A 21309-nucleotide genomic window follows, 5' to 3' on the forward strand; every position below is an offset into this window, starting at 1 on the left:
TGGAACCTTCTTTGAATACTGTTTGTTAATTTGGCCATACTGGGTCTTATGTTGTGAACCGGGGATATGCTGAATACAGTGACTTGGTTAACAATTAGCGTATTATACAAAGAAAGAAAAATATATAAAATACAACGCTTATCTTTGGTCTTTATTATTTCTTCCATGAGAGAGGGAGGCGTAATATTGCAATTGCAAGTTTGAATACCACTGGGATTACAAAAAGAATATATATGTCTTTTTACATCTGGACTTTAAGTTAAAGCAGTAAATAGTTTGTTCTGTTGCGTTAAACCATTATTTTTCTTTTTGATATTTTGGGTGTTTGGGCAAAGCACCAGGTTTTGCAACATTATGCAGCAAGAAATGAATAATGAGGGATCAGCTGTGGTCACCTACTACTCATTAAAAGAAGTAAATGAGAGGGACTTTGACAATGTTGAAATAGAGCATATTTTTTCTCATGACCGTAAAAGTTTTGATCTTCCTATGCTTTTTGATGAAATGGAGCGTCTCCTGATCAAGGAGAAGAAAATCAAATGGGACATTTGGACTTTAGAGAAGTACCTAACCCTAAACATGATACCTAGGGGTTTGCGAATCAGTAAATTTCCAACTTTTGAAACTGATGACCAAGAATTCATTGACATGTGGAACCTTATATTAAGTGACTGTTCTGGTCGACTAATGAAATTGTTGATAAGTTATAAAACTGAAATGTTGAATGCCATTAGGGTTGATATCTGTGATGTACAAACACTTTTAAACAATTTCTGTACTAGTATTGATTTTCCCAAATTTGATGTAGTGTTGCAAAAAACAATCAGAGAGGTTAAGGAGGAGATTGTTAGTATTAAGCACACTAAGTTTTTAAGGGATAAAACAGACTATGATAACAATAAAGTATACATTTGGAACAGAGGTTCGAGATTTCAGTATAGAAGAAACCAGAACAGAGGGCATAGGAGAGGCAGAGGTAGGAGACAGAGAGGTAGAGGCAACAAAACTGTTACTTTCTCAGACAGTGAGGCAGAATCTGGGGACGACAACACACACTCAGGTAATGACGAAGAGACCTTACAGGATACTGTCAACAGGAACACTAATTATAACAGATTCTCTGGACGGGGGAATATGTATACCAGGATGGAGACGAGACAGGGCCCCAATAGAGTTCATGCGGCACAACATTCAGGTAGACTTAGGTTTTCACAACAAAACACACAACAACAGAGAAGGTATCAACCATCTGAGAGCCCTGCTCCCTCTTTAGGACAGCAATCTACAAATATGACAGTAGAAAGAGATGATGAGTTCTCACAGATGGAGCAGGTTTTTCACATGGGACAGTGCTCCAGGGGTGGCGGGACGGCAGCTATGCAACCCGAACAGGGGAGATATCCAGTAAGACAAACCAGGATGCCATCAAAATACAAACCGTCATAAACTTATCTGATTATGTCCTAACAAAGGAGGAGTGCAGAGTGCCAAGTTTGGGCCTGGGTTTTGTACGTACTGTAAACTTTAATTTGTTTAAAACAATGTTAGATCTTAACAAATTTGTACGAAACTTGACACTCTGTAAACACTTCAAAACGGACAATTCAGATAGGTTTATAGAACAACCCCAGGAGCAAACAACCTCTAACATATACCAAGGGTTTCATTTTCAGGATACGTGTGACCTCCTAGCCCTGAGGGGTTTGGAACAAGAAACAGGGATTAATATTGTAAATGAACAAACTACTTCACATAAGAAATACAAAAATCCCTCCACATTCTACCCCATTCAAAGCAGGGGCAACACTATAGAAACCTTCTATAGGAGGGTAGAGGCAGATTTAAGAACACTTAATCCCACAAAAAAACCTGTCAAGAGTAACCTAAACACACATGAACAACAAGCCATGAGATCACTAAGTAACAACATGAATATTGTCATAAAGCAGGCAGATAAGGGGGGCTCGGTAGTCGTCATGAATAGGTCAAGCTACATTGCTGAGGCCTTGAGGCAATTGGAGGATACCAATAGTTACACAAAACTCAGGGGTGATCCAACAAATGTGTTTCAGAGACAACTTATGCACCTTTTAGATGGGGCTGTGGAAGAAGGCTTTATTGACAATGATACATGTCAATATTTATATGTTAAACATCCTATCACATCGATATTCCACCACCTGCCTAAGGTGCACAAAAGTATAGAAAACGTACAGGGTAGGCCAATAGTTAGCGGAATAGGATCTATGCTAGAACATCTTTCAGAGTGGCTTGATGATGTATTACAGCCACTTGTACTTGCCCTCCCTAGCTATATCAAGGATACCAAACATGTTCTGAACATAATTGATCAAGTAAAATGGACACGGGACTCTGTGTGGCTCACTGTGGATGTTACAGCATTGTATTCTTCAATTCCTCACCATCTAGGATTGAAGGCTATTGAATACTTTTTAATTCATGAAACAACATATAGTGAGCCCTACAGAGCCTTTGTGTTGGAGGTCACAGAGTTCCTACTGACACATAACTTTTTTCAATTTGAGGGTGATTACTATCTGCAGAGTTGTGGGACCGCTATGGGCGCCAAGTTCGCCCCTACCTATGCCAACCTATACATGGGTTGGTGGGAGCGGTCCCACATCTATGCAGATAGTAACACCTTCCGGCCTGCGATCAAGATATACCATCGTTTTATAGACGATTTGTTGTTTGTTTGGGACAGTGAGAAATACTCAGTAGACGAATTTGTGAAATACCTGGGTCATGATTTCAATCTGAGCTTTACTCATGAAACAAACAGACAACAAATTCATTATTTGGATGTTGAGCTCAGAGGTTGGCAGTCAGGTGAAATTACATCAGAAGTGTACAGGAAGCCTATTTCAGGCAACAGTATCTTGCATGTGAAGAGCTGCCACCCCCGGCAGGTGCCATACTCTGTGGCTAAGGGACAACTCATTCGCGTTAAAAGGAATTGTACGCAAACCAAAGATTATGAATACCATGCTGAAGCACTGCATGATAGACTCAAGGAAAGGGGTTACAGTAATAAAGTCCTTAAGAGAGCTAGGACTGAAGTAGACAGAATAGAAAGAGATTCTCTCCTGGTAGATCACAAGAGACCGAACAATAATTCTAAACGCAAACTGACATTTGTTACGGACTACTCAGAACAATATCACACAATCTGTAACATAATCTGGGGGCATTTTAGATTGCTTGCAGCCGATGATGGTCTAGTGGATGCAGTTAGTGAAGGCTGTAGGTTTTCATATAGGAGGAATAGATCTGTGGGGAGTATTTTATCCCCTTCACAGCTTAGAAAGCCTGCCTCATCCACTCAATCTTCCTGGCTCAGACATAGGGGCACCTATAGATGTGGGAACCCCCAATGCAAAGCGTGTGAACATCTTCACATAGGCTCCTCTTTTCAATCGTGTACAACAGGGGAAACCTTTGATGTGACTGCCTGTGTGAACTGTAGATCTACTTACTGTATTTACCTTTTATGGTGTACAGTTTGCAATCTACAATACATAGGGTTAACAACAAGGGAGGTGCGCTCACGGATACGTGAACACCTATCCACTATTAGTGTGGGTAAAAGCAGCACCCCTTTAGTTAACCATTTTGTTAACACACATGATAAAGATTGCACAAGCCTGAGATGGATGATCATTGAAAAAGTTCAGGCTCGGCAGAGGGGGGGGGGGGGGGACAAGTTTCAAGTTTTATCCAGGCAGGAGATGTACTGGATTTTAAGACTTCAGACCAAGGTTCCATTGGGTCTGAACTCTGAATATGATTTTATAAACCATTGGAACTAAAACATGCCCACCAACCCCCTCTGGGCCTCTTGTTGATAGGCATAAGAAAAATAAATTAAAAATGATTGTTGTATGCCTAAACTAAAACTGAAAGAGAAATATTTAAGTTACCAACTCATTATGCATTATCATTCTCCAATATTTGATTATATTAATCCATCTACAGGATGAGTTGTAAACCATGGCTTGAATAAAATTTAGGTGTTTGGGTTTAACGATTTATTGCACCCATATCCTTATGATAAAGACACTATATATGGAGCAATTATAGATATTATACCCCGTGTTTTAAATCCTAATGATTACACTTTGTATACATCAAATGAATCAGTTTTGAATATATCAATATAGAATTTAGGATACACGGCAGTGTAGGACATGTATGTTGCCCATTCAGTTAAAAATATTCCTTAAGAATAAATAAATGTATTACAACTATTAATGAGGGAACAGTCATATACAACCATGAATCTCTCCCTTCTCCTAATTCATTTCTTCATTTCTTTCATTTCCACTGTCTCTATCTTTCCATTTTTCTATTTTCCTTTTTCCTATTTTTCTATTTCTCTATTTTCTAACATCTAACCATTTATATTTTATATACTCCATAATATTTTCTATAACTAGGAAGTTTATTTATAGTAAATTTAGGTTGAATGTATCGGTCATAAATCTTGAACACAGTTTGGGCAAATAAATGGACCTATTAATGAAATAGTAACAATAACATAATATAACAAACATTTTTTGAACATTTTGGTGTGGTCCAAGATATTGTCCAATGTGCACATTGCAAACTGTGAATGAGATTATATGTTCTTTTCTATTTTGTCAATGGATATAAATACTTATACACTGTTTCTTTAATACCCTAATTGATGCTTAGGATTTCAACCAATCAAATCCCAGAGGTGGGTTTTTAAACTTGAGTGTGTGTTTGGTGTTTTAGGACTATGAATACGGCGCAGGCCGAAACATGTTAGTCTAATTCTTTTTTTCCATAGGGTATGCACCCTCCATGTTTTAAATAAGTACATCAAAAGGGGTAATTTTTAAGCCAGCCGATAAGGGCGGAAATTTAGTCCTCTTAGATGAGTCCTATTATCTTAATGAGGTAAAGAGACAATTAAACGATAGATTACAGTATGAAAAACTTTCAAGAAATCCCATGATATTAATGAAGTCCAAACTCAATAGAATCTTACAAGATGCTAAGATGGAAGGTCTTATATCTGTAAAGGAATTCCAATTTCTCAGCCCAATCTACCCTGTTATGCCCACTTTCTATGTAATTCCAAAAATACATAAGAATCCTACCAGTCCCCCTGGGAGACCAATTGTCTCGGGGATTGGTAGCATCAGTGAGCATATTGGTGAATATGTAGACATCTTTCTCAGACCTTTTCTTCTCTCCCTCCCCTCCTATGTGAAAGATACACCTGACCTCCTAAGGAAGCTAGATGACATATCAGTAAAAACAGAAACAATCTTGGTGTCGTTAGACGTTGAAAATCTCTATTCCTCGATACCGCATACAATAGGGATAGAAGCATCAAAACAATTCCTTAGAACAAGAGGACCAGAGAGTGACAGACACACAGCTTTCATTGTTGATCTGTTACACTTTATTTTGAATAATAACGTCTTCCAATTTGCCAATTCTATCTATAGACAGGTAAGGGGGACAGCCATGGGAGCAGTTTGTGCTCCGACATATGCATGTCTCCACTTGGGAGCATGGGAGTTGGACATATTTGAAGAATATGGTGAGGTGTTTGACTCCCATGTTTCCCTGTGGATTAGGTATGTGGATGACATACTCATGCTATGGGATGGCCCCCTGGCCTGTCTTCACGAATTTGTCTCTAACTTAAATAAAAACAATCGTAACATATTTCTAACGTATGTTTTAAGCACCAAAGAACTGCCGTTCCTAGATATAGTGATTAAAAAAGAAGGTAATAAAATCTCTACTGAGAATTACCGAAAAAGTACAGCAACGAATAGTATCCTGGAAGCATCCAGTAGTCACCCGGAACCTCTGAAAAAAGGTATACCTTTCAGTCAACTACTGAGACTTAAAAGAAATTGCTCTTCTAGGACAAAATTCGACCATCATGCTGATCAGATGTGTAAAAGATTCATAGAAAGGGGATATTCACGAAAGCTGATTAGACATACCCTTAATAAAGTAAGGAAAATGAATAGGGATGACCTCCTATATTCGAAAAAAGAGAAAAAAGTTGAAAGTAACTTAAGGTTTATTTATATAGTATCAGATGTATATTGGCACAAAAATGGCATATCCTAACTTTAGATGAAAAAATAGTAGATAAGGTAGAACCATACCCACTGATGACAGCTAAAAAATCACCAAATCTCAAAGACAAATTAGTCAAAAGTAGATTTGTCAGATCACAGATTGAGACCACCTGGTTAAATAAACACCAACAGGTTAAAGGCACTTATCCCTGTGGACATTGTGTCTACTGCCCATATATCCTAAAAAGCAAAACATTCTGTACTCACACAGGTAAGAGTTTTGACATAAGACACTTTGCAAATTGTAACACAGTAGGGGTTGTCTATCTCTTACAGTGCTCCTGCCCTCTGTTCTATGTTGGAAAAACAAAAAGAATGTTCAAGGACAGAGTGCAGGAGCACAGGGATTACATTCTCTATGAAAGGGATACAAGTGTAGCCCGTCATTTTAAGGAGGTACATAAAAGTAGCACTGTATCCTTAAAATTTATAGCAATTGATATAGGGATTACAAATGGAAGAGGTGGGGATGAAGATAAATTCCTACTTAGAAAAGAAGCCAGGTGGACATATACATTAAAAACAATAACTCCTAATGGCCTAAATGAAAGAATAGAATATGCCTCGTTTTTGGGCTAAATGTAATAACTAAGGATAATTAAATTGAAAAACTAAAAAGGAAAAAAATGTTTCTTGTTAGGAAAAATCTTTTGAATCAATAAATACTATATATCGGATAACAACTAATACCTTTCATTATAAATGACTGCTCTATCTGTGTTCTTTTTTCTCTGTTTAACCTAGTGTTATAAAAGATGGCAATATTTATATGGCGGAGCACATGAGTTCTGTTTATTCGCAGCAGGTTTGGATACATTTGTATCAAATTCCACTCTCCTAACAATTGGTTAGTCTCTCTGGAGGCTTGTTTGTTTAAAACCAATCTTAAATGTTTATTTACTGAGATTGAACACACCCCCTTGAGAAGAATCCAATAATAGGTAGGAGACACAGGTGTCAGGTAGTCCTGATGAGGCCCTAGCTTTCGCTGAGCATTGTGGGGCAAAACGCGCATCGACAGACACCTACTCACAGTCTACTCAAGTTCGGACGATTCTTATGAAGGCTAATACCTGTTATCCGATGCAGTCAAGATCCCTATGAGCAAAGGTGATATGCCTTTGAAGAGTGGAGGCAGAAAGCAGTTTGACGTCGGAAGTACCTGTCCCGACTCTGCACATAACTTCATTACCCATACCCGAACCAGTGACTGAAGTTTTCAATTGCGGATACAAGGTGGATCCGGAGGTGAGCACTAATACAGACACCCGGACTGTTACTAAACCACAGAAATCCGGAGGAGAGTATTAATGCAGATACTCGGACCGCTACTTACCACAGTTTCCTGGAAAGCTGCATTTGTCTTGGGTCATAAGCAACAACAGTATCTGGTTTGCAACACAGTATCGTATATCCACGCTAGCAAGAGAGGACGTTCTTACCTCGGAGTCCTAGCATACAAGTCCTGTCACAAAGACCTTGATTAAAAGCAAAGAAAGAGCTTTGGAAAAATTTCCCTTTAACACGCTTTTGTTCATCTGGAATCTGGGCCCAGGCAGAAACGGACTCTTTACGAACCTATGGTTTTTTTCTTATCCATATTCTTATACCATAAGGAGGACTTTAAAACAGGTCGTATATATGATCATAAGTAAATCTGCTTGGTTAATAGCTACATTTCTCTCTGCTTTATATAAATCAATATAATGTTGCTACATTGTTGCTGTCTTAGTAATATATTACGATTGATAATTTGTTTTAATATCCCACTGCAGTGGTAGTAATATATTTTCTCTAGTACCTAGACAATTTGCAAATGTCTTTTCAGTATGTTTGTTACTTTGTAAATAAATTTGTCGTGCTATCTGAACTTATGTGCATCGGTGTATATGTCTCTTGATAGCTTCCGGTCAAACACCTAACTGGGTAAAATGAAGTTCTATTGAGTGCTGAAATCCCCCATCTTTACACAATATCTCATATAGCTCTACTGTGGCACTTTCTCTTTTCTAACTAGTTTTGAAGTTATATATATAAAAATACAATTTTCCTGTATGTAAATAACATTGGAAGAATGGGAAATATTAATAATTCCTGTCGGGTTAGTGTATGAGCGATAAGTGTTAGTTTTTTTTCTTCTGCGCTCTCCATTGAAATCTATGGGGAGAATAAGTTAGCACGGTCGTGATATCCAATGTCCTAAAGTTAGCGGTGTCTGGTTTGTAGTTACTTTCCACTTGTAAAACATACACTAACCAGCGGTCCCAAAAGATTACTTCTGCCGGTGTTAACTTTAGAGCGAGAGCACTAAATATAGCGCCACTTAATCTAACCCTAAGTAAGTGAGTGCAAGCTCCCTATCCTTTAAAAAAGTCTGTACTATTATTACTAAATATAGGAAGTTGAAGAGCCATATTGTTGAAAAGGGCCTAGATACTATCACATTGGTTAGAACAGAGTTTTTGATTTGATCCTATGTTTATTTTAAATTAGAAACCCCATTTAGTATAATAAATATGGAGCTCTAAAACTATGAATGTCATGACCGTAATGACAAATGCCCATGTAATCCTAGATTTGAAAGAAGAAAAACTTATTGTCTTCAAAGACTCTTGTATTACTGCTTCCATTACTTATTCAGGGATAGATTACGAGTGGAGAACAAACGTTTGTGCTCGAGCGATAAGGGGTTTATCACGAGTGTTTGCGCTCATCAGGCTTATCGCTCGTATTACGAGTTTAATGTAAATTCACACAAGAATGATTACCGCGACTTCAGAGCTCTGGTTAACTGTTTAACAAAACAAAAAAGTTGCACAAAACACATCAAAAATACATTACAAATTATAGTTCCACTCATAATAACACTATCTATTAACAAATATTAATCAATATCAATCAAAAGTTATAAAGGCTCAAAGATATGAGATATCAGTTGTCAGAAAAAGAGGGCAGGCAAAGGGATTTAACATAGAGAAACAGATATACAGTATACATGTCTAAAGATGTATATGTATATATAATGTAAAATTATATAACATATACTGTATATAATATACATATAATAACATGTATTTTTGTATTTATATGTATTTATATGTGTGTATATGTATTTACAGACATATATACACATATAAACACATAAATACATACAGGTATGTACACACATAAAACATATATTTATAAGTGCATTGGAGCCCTTTGCAGTTAAGTAGATAAAAAACATGAAAAATCTTTTTTATGAAATATTCATTATTCATTTTTATCAAAGGTTTCACCTATGTATTTACTGTAAATATTTCACATTTCTATGTTCAGTACATTTCTATGTTCTGTGTTCTAAGTATTTATATATACTGTATATATATATATATATATACAGTATATATAGGTATAAATATATATTGTACTAAACAAAATCATATATATATATATATATATATATATATATATATATATATATATATATATATATATATATATATATATACTGTATATATATATATATATATAAAATATGTATTTATGAATAAATAGAACATATTCTTCTATGTGAAGAACATTGGAATGTGAAATATTCATATTTTCGTGTCGGGTTAGCGCACATCAGAATATGCGGTCGGGTTTGCGCGAGTGTGGGGCCTTAGCTTACCGTTCCACTTTTTCATTTGGCCCTCAGTTGGCTCTATTTACCCCTGGAAAAAATGCTCTCTGTGTTTGTAGAGTTGCTTATGTGTAACTTTTCTGTCAGTCTGTCTCTCTGTCTGTCTATCTATCTATCTATCTATCTATCTATCTATCTATCTATCTATCTATCTATCTATCTATCTATCTATCTATCTATCTATCTATCTATCTATCATGTTTCTAACTATTTATATATCTATCATATACCTGTCTGTATGTCTGTCTGCCTTTCTATCTATTTTATATTACAATGTCAAAGTGATAACTGTCCCTTTAACATAATTTTACATAGCTTGCTCTGCAGGATTAATAATAACTCATGCATGTAAAGTAAATGGTAGAAATATGACTTTTTATCTTAATAAGAGCAATCTGAGACCCATAAAGACACCAGTGTGTTAATGGATGCGGAGTCATAACAACTACCCTGAAAAGCTGCTCCCAGTCACTTAACCTTGCACAACAGAGCTCTTTATTACCAACAACACAACATACATCCTCCCTGTATCATCGTACAGAAGCCTTATGAAGAAACAAGACTGTTATTATATCTTTATTGTTTTATCCAACAACAGAATAAAACACAGTGCACAGGCCTTGGACTTAAATTGATGTTTATCAGCTGATAAGTGACAGAAATTATAAAGAGGTGTTAATGCGTTTTTTAAATGCATAGTATATAATAGCTACTAAACATTGCACTGCAAAAGGCCTTAAAGGGACACAATCCCATTTTTTTCTTTCCTGATAAAGATATAGAGGCCTAGTTATCAACGTGTCAACTTACCTGCCTTCGCCGGCCCAATACGCCAGCCTAAGCTCGCCTACCATCGCCGCCGCGGACCTGAAAAATTTCGCCTAAGTTATCAATAAATCTGTCAAAAAGCCGCGCACTAAGTACGGGGCGATGAGCAGCGGACTGTGATAGTTATCACTCATCCGATCTCGCTGCTCTTCGGCTTTTTCCCAGCTTTATTGCTAGCCTGTCACTAAGCACCCACACTAAACTACACTGTTCTACCCCCTATACCGGCGCCCCCGGAGCCTCCCGCAACTAAATAAAGTTAGTAACCCCTAAACCGCCGCTCCTAGACCCCGCCGCAACTCTTATAAATGTATTAACCCTTAAACCGCCGCTCCCGGACACCGCCGCAACCTACATTATACCTAGTAACCCCTATCCTGCCCCCCATACCGCCGCAACCTATAATAAAGTTATTAACCCCTATCCTGCTGATCCCGCACCTCGCTGCAACTAAATAAATAGTTTAACCCCTAAACCGCCGCTCCCGGACCCCGCCGCAACCTATATTAAACTTATTAACCCCTAATCTGCCCCCCTACACCGTCGCCACCTATAATACATTTATTAACCCCTATCCTGCCCCCCACTACACCGCTGCCACTGTAATAAAATTATTAACCCCTAAACCTAAGTCTAACACTAACCCTAACACCCCCCTAACTTAAATATTAATTAAATAAATCTAAATAATATTTCTCTTATTAACTAAGTTAATCCTATTTAAAACGAAATACTTACCTTTAATAATAATAATAATAATAATTATATTGTAGCTATCTTAGGATTTATTTTTATTTTACAGGTAACTTTCAATTTATTTTAACTAGGTACAATAGCTATTAAATAGTTATTAACTATTTAATAGCTTACCTAGCTAAAATAAAGAGAAATTTACCTGTAAAATAAAAACTAACCTAAGTTACAATTACACCTAACACTACACTATACTTTAATAAATTATTCCTATTTAAAACAAAATACTTACCTGTAAAATAAACCCTAAGATAGCTACAATGTAATTAATAATTACATTGTAGCTATTTTAGGATTTATATTTATTTTACAGGTAACTTTGTATTTATTTTAGCTAGTTAGAATAGTTATTAAATAGTTATTAACTATTTAATAACTACCTAGCTAAAAGAAATACAAAATTACCTGTAAAATAAATCCTAACCTAAGTTACAATTAAACCTAACACTACACTATCATTACATTAATTAAATAAATTAACTACAAATAACTACAATTAAATACAATTACATAAACTAACTAAAGTACAAAAAATAAAAAAGCTAAGTTACAAAAAATAAAAAAAATAAGTTACAAACATTTAAAAAATATTACAACAATTTTAAGCTAATTACACCTAATCTAAGCCCCCTAATAAAATAACAAAGCCCCCCAAAATAAAAAAATTCCCTACACTATTCTAAATTAAAAAAAGTTCAAAGCTCTTTTACCTTACCAGCCCTTAAAAGGGCCTTTTGCGGGGCATGCCCCAAAGAAAACTGCTCTTTTGCCTGTAAAAGAAAAATACAAGCCCCCCAACATTAAAACCCACCACCCACATACCTAATCTAACCCAAACCCCCCTTAAATAAACCTAACACTACCCCCTGAAGATCATCCTACCTTAAGTTGTCTTCAGCCAGCCGACCCACCGATGGAACCGAAGAGGAGATCCGGAGCAGCAGAAATGATCCTCCAAGGGGCGCTGAAGAAGTCTTCCATCCGATGAAGTCATCATCCAGGCGGCGCTGAAGAAGTCTTCCATCCGGGCGATGTCATCTTCCAAGCGGCGCTGAAGAAGTCTTCCATCCGGGCGATATCATCTTCCAAGCGGGGTCTTCAATCTTCTTTCTTCAGGATCCATCTTCATCCCGCCGACGCGGAACATCCTTCTTTCCCAACGGACTACCGACGAATGAAGGCTCCTTTAAGGGACTTCATCCAAGATGGTGTCCCTTCAATTCCGATTGGCTGATAGGATTCTATCAGCCAATCGGAATTAAGGTAGGAAAAATCTGATTGGCTGATTGAATCAGCCAATCAGATTGAAGTTCAATCCGATTGGCTGATCCAATCAGCCAATCAGATTGAGCTCGCATTCTATTGGCTGTTCCGATCAGCCAATAGAATGCAAGCTCAATCTGATTGGCTGATTCAATCAGCCAATCAGATTTTTCCTACCTTAATTCCGATTGGCTGATATAGGTTGCGGCGGGGTCCCGGAGCGGCGGTTTAGGGGTTAAACTATTTATTTAGTTGCGGCGAGGTGCGGGATCAGCAGGATAGGGGTTAATAACTTTATTATAGAGGGCGGCGGTATAGGGGGGGCAGGATAGGGGTTAATAGGTATCATGAAGGTGGCGGCGGGGTCTGGGAGCGGCGGTTTAGGGGTTAATACATATATTATAGTTGCGGCGGGTCAGGGAGCAGCGGTTTAGGGGTTAATATGTATAGAGTAGTTTGCGGTGGGCTCCGGGAGCGGCGGTTTAGGGGGTAACAACTTTATTTAGTTGTGGCGGTGTAGGGGGGGCAGATTAGGGGTGGTTAGACTCGGGGTACATGTCAGGGTGTTAGGTGTAGACAGCTCCCATAGAAATCAATGGGATGTCTGGCAGCAGCGAACTTGTACTTTCGCTATGGTCAGACTCCCATTGATTCCTATGGGATCCACTGCCTCCAGGGCGGCGGATTAAAAACCAGGTACGCTGGGCCGGAAAAGTGCCGAGCGTACCTGCTAGTTTTTTGATAACTAGCAAAAGTAGTCAGATGAACATCTGGAGTGACGTAAGAATCTATCTGTGTCGGACTGAGTCCGGCGGATCGAAGCTTACGTCACAAAATTCTACTTTTGCCGGTCTCTAGCCTTTGATAACTAAGGCGAATCAGCCTCGCCACAAATACGCTGCGGAATTCCAGCGTATTTGAGGTTGACGGCTTGATAACTACCCCCCAGTGCCTGTCATTTTAAACAAATAGCAGGAAAGTATGCTCAAGAGTGTGCACGTGTCTGCAGGACTATATGGCAGCAGTTTTGCAAGAATGTTATCTATTTACAAGACCACTAGATGGCATGATACCTACCTAGATATCTCTTCAACAAAGTATACTGAGAGAATAAATCAAATTTGATAATAGAAATAACTTGGAAACATTTGGGTTTTAAGTCCCTTTAATAAAAATTATGAAAAACATTTAAAGGGAATGTTTCTGCAGCTTCCAAACTGCTAGATTACAAGTTTTGCGTTATGAGTGAAAAATAAGCGTTATGGGTTGTAACGCTGCTTTTTCATGCCCGCTGGTATTATGAGTCTTGTAGGTTTAGGGGCACCGCACACTTTTTTGGCCGTACCGCAAATTAACTTACGCAATTTGTGTAAAGTCTTTTTTTAATGGGACTTCCATAGCGCCGGTATTACAAGCTTTTTCTGGGAGGCCAAAAAGTGAGCGGTACAGCCTATCCTGCAAGATTAGTAACGCAATCTAAAGTCAGTAGTTATGAGTTTTACACTACAAAGCTGTAGCATAAAACTCATAACTAAAGTGCTAAAAAGTACACTAACACCCATAAACTACCTATTAACCCCTAAACCGAGACCATCCCGCATCGCAAACACTAAAATAAAATTATTAACCCCTAATCTGCCACTCCGGACATCGGCGCCACTATAATAAACATATTAACCCCTAAACCGGCGCACTCCCGCCTCAAAAAAAATTGTTAAATATTATTAACCCCTAATCTGCTGCCCCTAACATCGCCACCACCTACCTACATTTATTAACCCCTAATCTGCCGCCCCCAACGTCGCCGCCACTATACTAAATGTAACCCCTAAACCTAAGTCTAACCCTAACCCCAACAACCCCTAACTTTAATATAATTTAAATAAATCTAAATAAAACCTACTATCGTTACCTAAATAATTCATATTTAAAAATAAATACTTACCTGTAAAATAAACCCTAAGCTAGCTACAATATAACTAATAGTTACATTGTATCTAGCTTAGGGTTTATTTTTTATTTTACAGGTAAGTTTGTATTTATTTTAACTAGGTAGAATAGTTAGTAAATAGTTATTAGCTATTTACTGGCTACCTAGTTAAAATAAATACAAATTTACCTGTAAAATAAAACCTAACCTGTCTTATACTAACACCTAACATTACACTAGAATTAAATTAAATTAATTAAATACAATTACCTAAATTACAAAACCCCCCCCACTAAATTACACAAAATAAAAAAAGAAATTATCAGATATTTAAACTAATTACACCTAATCTAATAGCCCTATCAAAATAAAAAAGCCCCCCAAAATAAAAAAAAACCCTAGCCTAAATTAAACTACCAAAAGGGGCTTTTGCGGGGCATTGCACCATAGAAATCAGCTCTTTTACCTGTAAAAAAAAAAAAATACAACCCCCAACAGTAAAACCCAGCACCCACACAACCAACCCCCCAAATAAAATCCTAACTAAAAAAACCTAAGCTCCCAATTGCCCTGAAAAGGGCATTTGTATGGACATTGCCCTTAAAAGGGCATTTAGCTCTTTTTCAGCCCAAAAGCCCTAATCTAAAAATAAAACCCACCCAAAAAACCCTTAAAAACACTAACCCCCGAAGATCCACTTACAGTTTTGAAGACCGGACATCCATCCTCAACGAAGCCGGTAGAAGTCTTCATCCAAGCGGCAAGAAGTCCTCAACGAAGCCGGGAGAAGTCTTCATCCAAGCCGGCAGAAGTGGTCCTCCAGACGGGCAGATGTCTTCATCCAGGCGGCATCTTCTATCTTCATCCATCCGGCGCAGAGCATCTTCATCTTCAAGACATGCGGCGCGGAGCATCCTCTTCTTCCGACGACTAACGACTAATGAAGGTTCCTTTAAATGACATCATCCAAGATGGCATCCCTTGAATTCCGATTGGCTGATAGAATTCTATCAGCCAATCGGAATTAAAAGTGAAAAAATCCTGTTGGCTGATGCAATCTACAGACATATACACATATAAACACATACATATGTACACATATATAGACATATACATAAGTGTATTGGAGATGTTTGCAGTTAATGACAATAATAATGACAATCAAGTCCAAAATAAACTTTTGTGATTCAAATAGGGCATGCAATTTTAAACAACTTTCCAATTTACTGTCATCACCAATTTTACTTTGTTCTCTTGGTATTCATAGTTGAAAGCTAAACCTAGGTAGGCTCATATGCTAATTTCTTAGACCTTGAAGGCCACCTCTTATGTGAATGCATTTTGACAGTTTTTCACCTCTAGAAGGCATTAGTTCATGTGTGTCAGATAGATAACATTGAGCTCACGCACGTGAAGTTACCTAGGAATAAGTACTGATTGGCTAAAATGCAAGTCTGTCAAAAGAACTGAAATAAGGGGCCAGTCTGCAGAGGCTTAGATAGAAGGAAATCACAGAGGTAAAAAGTGTATTATTATAACTGTGTTGGTTATGCAAAACTGGGGAATGGGTAATAAAGGGATTATCTATCTTTTTACACAACAGAAATTCTGGTGTTGACTGTCCATTTAAGTAGATAAAAACATGTTAAAGCATATTTATGCATTATTCATATTTAATAAAGTGTTGAGAGCCTCTGCAAAACTTATTATCATTTTAGCTAGAGCTCAGACATAAGGGTCCATTATAAAAGGGGATTAAATAGCAAGAAAAAAAAGTGGACGGGGGATGGTAGGAGACTTCTAATTACATATTGACATGTAAAAAATTAATGTGCACATCAGTCCACATAGTACAGAGGGGTTAATGTACTAAGAGAGAAGAAATTGTATTTACATATTTTAGTGTGTACATATGGGTACTCTATCCCTACATAGGGAATGATAACATCAATACACAGCTCTACTTTGTACACTAAAGTGCCCTATTAAGGGGGTAGAATCTAATCTGTATCTGTGCAAAATCCAAGTGGGAGAGTGAGATGCAAGTGGGTGTGCTTAAATGTGTGTACATATATTTATGTATATATATATATATATATATATATATATATATATATATATATATATATATATATATATGTGTGTGTGTGTGTGTGTGTATTTATGAATTTACAGACATATATACACTTATAAACACATAAATATATTATGTATACATATATAGACACATATACAAGTGTTTTGGAGCCCTTTGAAGTTAAGTAGATGAAAACATGTAAAAACATATTTATGCAATATTCATATTTAATAAAGTGTTATACTGTGTATTTACTGTAAATATTTCACATTCCAATGTTCTGCACATAGCAGAATGTGTTATATGTATTTATAAATATATATTCATATACTGTATATATGAAAGGCCCAAGTGTGAGCTGAAATGTTGGATGTAACCCACCATACAATAAAGTAACAGTGTATTTAAAAAAAACACTGACGGCTAGATTACAAGTGTTGCGGTACGGCTATTATTGCTAAAAAATGGCCGTTGCGCTGGAATGGCCAGTAATGCATATTACGAGTCGCGTCGGTATAGCTATACCGCAAGCATTTTAGCTTGTAAAGCAACGTCCATTCTGCACTTAAAAAAATGACGTTTGAGTGCGGAATTTTCCATAGCGCCATATTACAGATTGTGTGGTCCAGCCAAAATGCTTGCGTTACAGCCTATACCGACATGAGCCATTCCGCCATCTGAGAGCAGTAGTTATGGATTTTGCGAAACAAAAATGTTTCACAAAACTCATAACTAAAATGTTTCAAAGTACACTAACACCCATAAACTACCCTATTAACCCCTAAACTGCCGCCCTCCCACATTACAAAAACTATATTAAATTTATTAACCCCTAATCTGACACCCACTAACCCACATCGCGACTATCAAATAACCCTATTAACCCCTAATCTGCTGACCCCGACATCGCAGACACCAAATAAATCTATTAACCCCTAAACCACCAGCCCCCCACATGGCCAACACATCGCGACTATTAAATAAACCTATTAACCACTAATCCGCCGACCCCCGACATTGCAAAACACTAAATTAAACTATAAACCCCTAAACCTAACACCCCCTAAGTTTAATTAAAATTACTATATAACTATTTTTAAATAAATAAAAAACTTACCTGTGAAATAACAAAAAAACTAAGTTTAAACTATAAATTAACCTATTCTAATAAAATAAAAGAAATTACCAATTAAAAATCCTAAATTACATGATTAAAAAAACCTAACACTATGAAAAAAATTAAAAACCTAAATTACAAATTTAAAAAAACTAATACTACGAAAAAATAAAAAAATCTAAGATCACAAAAATAATAAAAACTAAAATTACGAAAAATTTAAAACTCAGAGGCCTAGATTTAGAGTTGGGCAGTAGCCGTGAAAACCAGCGTTAGAGGCTCCTAACGCTGGTTTTTACCGCCCGCTGGTATTTGGAGTCAGTCAGGAAAGGGTCTAACGCTCACTTTGCAGCCGCGACTTTTCCATACCGCAGACCCCCCTACGCCATTTGCGTATCCTATCTTTTTAATGGGATCTTTCTAACACCGGTATTTAGAGTCTTGGCTGAAGTGAGCGTTAGAAATCTAACGACAAAACTCCAGCCACAGAAAAAAGTCAGTAGTTAAGAGCTTTCTGGGCTAACGCCGGTTTATAAAGCTCTTAACTACTGTGCTCTAAAGTACATTAACACCCATAAACTACCTATGTACCCCTAAACCGAGGTCCCCCCACATCGCCACCACTCTATTAAAATTTTTTAACCCCTAATCTGCCGCTCCGTACACCGCCGCCAGCTACGTTATCCCTATGTACCCCTAATCTGCTGCCACTAACATCGCCGACCCCTATATTATATTTATTAACCCCTAATCTTCCGCCCCCGCTATCGCTGACACCTGCATATTATTATTAACCCCTAATCTGCCGCTCCGTACACCGCCGCCAGCTACATTATACCTATGTACCCCTAATCTGCTGCCCCTAACATCACGACCCCTATATTATATTTATTAACCCCTAATCTTCCGCCCCCGCTATCGCTGACACCTGCATATTATTATTAGCCCCTAATCTGCCGCTCCGTACACCGCTGCCAGCTGCATTATACCTATGTACCCCTAATCTGCTGCCCCTAACATTGCCGACCCCTATATTATATTTATTAACCCCTAATCTGCCCCCCACAACGTCGCCTCCACCTACCTACAATAATTAACCCCTAATCTGCCGACCGGATCTCACCGCTACTATAATAAATGTATTAACCCCTAAAGCTAAGTCTAACTCTAACCCTAACACCCCCCTAACTTAAATAGGTAACTATTAAATAGTTATTAACTATTTAATAGCTATTGTACCTGGTTAATATAATTACAAAGTTGCCTGTAAAATAAATATTAATCCTAAAATAGCTACAATATAATTATAATTTATATTGTAGCTATATTAGGGTTTATTTTACAGGTAAGTATTTAGCTTTAAATAGGAATAATTTATTTAATAATAGTTAATTTATTTCGCTAGATTTAAATTATATTTAAGTTAGGGGGGTGTTATGGTTAGAGTTAGACTTAGCTTTAGGGGTTAATACATTTATTATAGTAGCGGTGAGATCCGGTCGGCAGATTAGGGGTTAATTATTGTAGGTAGGTGGAGGCGACGTTGTGGGGGGAAGATTAGGGGTTAATAAATATAATATAGGGGTCGGCGGTGTTAGGGGCAGCAGATTAGGGGTACATAGGTATAATGTAGCTGGCGGTGTACGGAGCGGCAGATTAGGGGTTAATAATAATATGCAGGTGTCAGCGATAGCAGGGGCGGCAGATTAGGGGTTAATAAATATAATATAGGGGTCGGCGAAGTTAGGGGCAGCAGATTAGGGGTACATAGGGATAACGTAGCTGGCGGCGGTGTACGGAGCGGCAGATTAGGGGTTAATAATAATATGCAGGGGTCAGCGATAGCGGGGGCGGCAGGTTAATAAGTGTAAGGTTAGGGGTGTTTAGACTCGGGGTACATGTTAGGGTGTTAGGTGCAGACATAGGAAGTGTTTCCCCATAGGAAACAATGTAGCTGCGTTAGGAGCTGAACGCTGCTTTTTTGCAGGTGTTAGGTTTTTTTTCAGCTCAAACAGCCCCATTGTTTCCTATGGGGAAATCGTGCACGAGCACGTTTTTTAAGCTGGCCACGTCCGTAAGCAACGCTGGTATCTAGAGTTGCAGTGGCGGTAAATATGCTATACGCTCCCTTTTTGGAGCCTAACACAGCACTTCTGTGAACTCTAAATACCAGCGGTATTTAAAAGGTGCGGGAGAAAAAAAGCCAGCGTAGCCAACGCACCCCTTTGGCCGCAGAACTCTAAATCTAGCCGTAAATTACAAAAAATAATAAGCGAAATTATCAAAAATAAAAACATTTAGACCTATTCTAATAGCCCTATAAAAATAAAAAAGCCTCCAAAATAAAAACAATACAATAAACTACCAATAGCCCTTAAAGGGGCCTTTTGTAGGACATTGCCCTAAGTTAAACAGCTCTTTTACCTAGAAAAAAATACAAAGTCCCCCCAACAATAAAACCCACCACCCAACCAACCCCCCAAATAAAAAAACCTAAGTCTAAAAATATTCTAAGCTACCCATTGCCCCTAAAGGGGCATTTGTATGGGAAATGCCCTTAAAATTGCATTTAGCTCTTTTACACTGCCCTTAAAAGGGCATTCAGCTCTTTTATACTGCCCATTAAAGCCCTAATCCAAAAAAACAACCCACCCCAAAAAATAAAAAATAAACCTAACACTAACACCAGGAAATCTACTCACTGTTCCTGAAGTCCGGTCATCCATCCTCATCCAGGTGGCGACACCTTCATCCATCTCTGGGAAATCTTCTTTCTTCATCCCGGTGGCGCAGAGAGGAGCTATCCTGGACGGCGATGACATCCTGCGCGGAGCTTCCTCTTCATACAATCACCGCCGTACACTGAAGTTGAATGCACGGTACCCATTTCAAAATGGTGTACCTTGCATTCCTATTGGCTGATTTGATTCTTCAAATTCAAATCAGCCCATAGGATGAGAGCTTCTGAAATCCTATTAGCTGTTCAAATCAGCCAATAGGATTTCAGTAGCTCTCATCCTATTGGCTGTTGCATTCTTATGGGCTGATTTGATTCTTCAAATTCAAATCAGCCAATATGATGAGAGCTACTGAAATCCTATTGGCTGATTTGAACATATACCAGTGGCAGTGAACCTTTTTTCAGAGTGCCCCCCGAATTGTGTCAATTCCCTAAAAATTCTCTTGTGTCTCTACGCACAGTTGTGCACTATATTTCAATGGATGAAAGTTTGTATAAAACATCAGGACTATATTATAAGTGGAGTGCAACTGATATAGTGATATATAGTGTTATGTACACTGATATATGTGTGTGTTACCACTGACAAAATGTAGTATTATAAGTTGACGGTTAAATATTTTAACCAAAACATGTGAGTTAATTGTTAGGCTTGAGTGTAATCTAAAATACCGCTATGAAATTTAGTGCTTTTTATGACCTGAAGTAAACTATTATTATTATTATTATTAACAGTAAAGCACAAAACTATATGAAGCACTCCTTTTCACGATTGGCATAGTGCA

Source organism: Bombina bombina, chromosome 5 (genome assembly GCF_027579735.1).
Source record: "Bombina bombina isolate aBomBom1 chromosome 5, aBomBom1.pri, whole genome shotgun sequence".
Classification (NCBI taxonomy): domain Eukaryota; kingdom Metazoa; phylum Chordata; class Amphibia; order Anura; family Bombinatoridae; genus Bombina; species Bombina bombina.